Below are 4135 nucleotides of genomic sequence, written 5' to 3'. Positions count from 1 at the left end.
GTTTTAATTAGTTTTTAGTAGAATATTATTAGTTTTTAGGCAAAAATCATATTTCTAGACTTTACTATGAGTTTGTGTGTTTTTCTGTGATTTCATGTATTTTCTGGCTGAAATTGAGGGAGCTGAGCAAAAATCTGAGTTAGGCTGAAAAAGGACTGCTGATGCAGTTGGATCCTGATCTCCCTTAACTCGGAATGGATTTTTTGGAGCTACAGGAGTCCAATTGACGCGCTCTCAATTGGGTTGGAAAGTAGACATCCGGGACTTTCCAGCAATATATAATAGTTCATACCTTGCACGAAGATAGATGACGTAAACTGGCGTTCAACGCCAGTTTCATGCTGCTGTCTGGCGTCCAGCGCCAGAAACAGGTTACAAGTTGGAGTTCAGCACCCAAAACACGTCACAACCTGGCGTTCAACTCCAGAAACAGCCCAAGCACGTGAGAAGCTTTAGTCTCAGCCCCAGCACACACCAAGTGGGCCCCAGAAGTGGATTTCTGCACCAATTATCTTAGTTTACTCATATTCTGTAAACCTAGGTTACTAGTTTACTATTTAAACAACTTTTAAAGACTTATCTTGTACCTCATGACATTTTCAGAACTGAATTTTATACACTTTGACGGCATGAGTCTCTAAACTCCATTGTCTTCGTGGTATAAGCTAGAACTGATAGCGACCACTCTTGAGGATCCGGAAAGTCTAAACCTTGTCTGTGGTATTCCGAGTAGAATTCAAGGATTGAATGGCTGTGACGAGCTTCAAACTCGCGATTGCTGGGCGTGATGACAAACGCAAAAGGATCAATGGATCCTATTCCAACATGATCGAGAACTAACAGCTGATTAGCCGTGCTGTGATAGAGCATCTGGACCGTTTTCACTAAGAGGATGGGAGGTAGCTACTGACAATGGTGATTCCCTACATACAGCTTGCCATGGAAGGAGCCTTGCATTTATGAAAGTGAGTAAGCATTATGTTGCAGGGATTCAGAGGACAAAGCATCTCCAAAAACCCCAACATATTCTCCATTACTGCACAACAAGTAACTATTTCACACTCTTTTATTTTTCTAATAATTCCAACTGATAATTTTAATTAATATCCTGACTAAGAATAATAAAATAAACATAGCTTGCTTCAAACCAATAATCTCCGTGGGATCGACCCTTACTCACATAAGGTATTACTTGGACGACCCAGTGCACTTGCTGGTTAGTGGTACGAAGCTGTGTTAAATAGTCCATTAATATTGGCATACACAATTTCGTGCACCAATGATGTTAAGTGATTCTGGATTATATTCTATTTTGGGAGATTTGAAATTGATAATTGAGAAAAAAAAGTTTTAAAAGGCTTACCGGGGTAGGTTTCTTTATAAGGTTTGTTGTTTCTCTCTCAGTTCTTTCTCTGTTTAAGTTAATGTTCTCCTTATTCTCCAAAATTTTCCATCCTATCTTATCTGCTTTTAGACTCACACTCTATTTATCATCCATCTGGCCTTCTTGATCTGAGTATTCTAAGGATACATGGCAATTTCTACCTTTATGGCTAATGAATCCACAGTAGATTCAATATATTTCCAGTCTTTCATATCTTAGAGAGACCACAAAAATACGTCTATTTTGGCTGGCAATTTTAATAGACTATTTTAAGATTTTTGTAATATCGAAGTTTACTACATTCATTATTTTATCCTCCCTACCTTTCACCATACAACTATTCACCTCCAGCACCTCCCCTAATCTTTATCCTATCTTTTTCGCCAATTCAATCGTGTTACAGTGCTCTAGCATATTTCACAATTGAATCCACGTTGGTATCACAGAGTAATCTTCATTCTCGATTTGCATATCCGTTTACCATTGTCTTAGATGAATCGTATACTCTTTAAAGAGCTAACGGGATCCTCGTTCCACCTTAATCAATTCTGATTCTTTTCCAAAGAAGAATTGAAAGATGTTATCTCCGTGTGCTTTCGCTCTAAATCCCTTCGGCTGATTCCAAATAGCGTTGAACGCAACCTCCATTATTCCTACAGAAAAACCCCTATTTGCCATCAATCTTCTGATTAGGCTTTTATTGTGATTGTCTACTCCCTTTTGCACATCCTCCTCATCTAACATAAAAATTTCTTCCTCTTCCTCCTCGTTGGCATTAGGATTAGGAGATAATTCTGATGATATGAAGGTTCTCCTGACTCTATTATTATTCTCTAGAAACTGGAGATTAATGAGACCTAATCTGATCTCACTAATACCTAAAGCACTCTGATTGTGTATGACTTTTGAATCCTACTAGACACAGTAAATCCTAATAAACATAGTAATTTTTAGTGCGCATTTGGTTTAAGTAAACTATTAACGACTTGTTTTTGGTAGACAAAAATATATATCGTTAATAAATTCATAAAGACTAAAATATATTTTTGTTTATCAAAAATAATAGAGTGAACTACCAACCCGATCCCTGTCCATTTCGCAGAATGACAAAGCAACCCCTGACGAATAAAGCAATCCACTTCGGTCATTGTCCCATACTTCCGTGACACAAGGCAGTCCCTGTGGGTGAATCTCCGGTAACTACAAATGGAAAATGATGAGCTATCATGGTGAGCATGTGTTAGCTTACTGATGTGGATGAATGTTGCAGATGTGGACACCTCAAATGGTCAGGGAGTTAATTATCCCCATCCACGTCAACCAAAAATGTGGTCGTTTTCAGGGGAGCAATTAACCGTGATCATCGACATGGAACCAACCAAACCAATGGGTATATCCCTGGCAGGGTTCTTGGTTTCCTCAGCCATAGTTGCCACCATGTCAAAGCCTGTATACCAATGCACAACCGCAGCAACATTGAACACTCCCTTCATCCCCATAAGGAAGAATGGCGTTAGGTTTGAGGCTTTACCATGAACAAATCCAACTACGATTATGAACACAATAACAAGTATAGTAGCAATGGAGCTGAACCAGTTCATGATTGAGGTATTCCTAGTGTTGCTCATTACAACACCGTTAGCGATAAAAAGAACGACAACAGCAATTGGATCCAGCATGTTGAACCCTTCTTGGAAGGAATTCACCCAGATCCGAAAAAATCCGGATCGTTCTTGATCATACTGGCGAAATAAGAGGACCACGAACCGCCGAGGCCGTCAGCGCCTACAACAGCCTCGAGGAGGATGTTTCCGGCGGCAAGGAAGGCAATGAAGTCACCAAGCTCGATGCGGAGGAAGGAGAAAGAGCCGCCGGTGACGGCGACATCGACTACGAATTCGGTGTAGCAGAGGGCAGAGAGGAGGGCGAGCAGCCAGAGATGGCGTAGGCGAGAACGATGACGGGACCGGCGTCGGTAAGGGCTTCCTGGCCAGTGATTACAAAGATTCCGGAGCCGACGACGGAGCCGAAAGTGAGCCAGGTGAGGTCCCAGGCTGTGAGGCAGCGGTGCATGCGATTCTCACTAGCGTAAGGGAGGACGTTGAGCTCGTTGTTGTCAGAGGAGCGGCTGAGGAAGCAATCCCTTAGACGGGGGCACGTAGAGACAAGGGCGGCCCGGTAGGTGGTGAAGCTCTAGAATGAGGGCTCCGGAAAAAAGACTTGCTTACTCCACCGCTAGTAGCTCCGAGTGCGGGCGTTGGGGATGGTGGAGGTGGGCGGTGGTGGCGGTTCCTCCATTTCGGCGTAGGAGTTGAGCAAAAATGGTAGAGGGAGGTCGCTTTGGTTGACGTGGATGGGGGCAATTAACCCCTAATCATTTGAGGTGTCTACTTCATCTACATCAGTAAGTTAACACACGTTCACCGTGACAGCTCAACATTTTTCGTTTGTAGTTACCGGAGATTCACCTATAGGGACCGCCTTGTGTCACGGAAGTATAGGACAGGGACTAAAATAGATTGCTTTATTCGTCAAAAATTACTTTATCATTCTACAAAATAGATAGGAATCAAATTGATAATTCACTCAAAATAATATTTCAGATGTAGTTTAATATTTATATACTTCAAACTTTTTACGTGAATTTTTATTCATTTACTCTAGTGGCAAGTTTTCGGTTGTAAGCTTGTCTATATTTACACTTGTTGGATCTAATATACTAATATGCTCTTTTTAATAAATAAAAAAAGA

The 4135-nt window shown here is 41.3% G+C and overlaps 1 pseudogene; it reads right to left on the bottom strand.

Moving 5' to 3' along the window:
- Positions 1-1900: 1900 nt before the first annotated feature.
- On the bottom strand, positions 1901-3682 carry LOC107489243 (cationic amino acid transporter 8, vacuolar-like; annotated as a pseudogene).
- Positions 3683-4135: the final 453 nt, after the last annotated feature.

The sequence above is a fragment of the Arachis duranensis genome, chromosome 5, assembly GCF_000817695.3.
Source record: "Arachis duranensis cultivar V14167 chromosome 5, aradu.V14167.gnm2.J7QH, whole genome shotgun sequence".
Lineage (NCBI taxonomy): Eukaryota > Viridiplantae > Streptophyta > Magnoliopsida > Fabales > Fabaceae > Arachis > Arachis duranensis.
The sequence above is the reverse complement of the archived record's forward strand: the minus strand, read 5'-3'. Positions and strand labels throughout refer to the sequence as shown.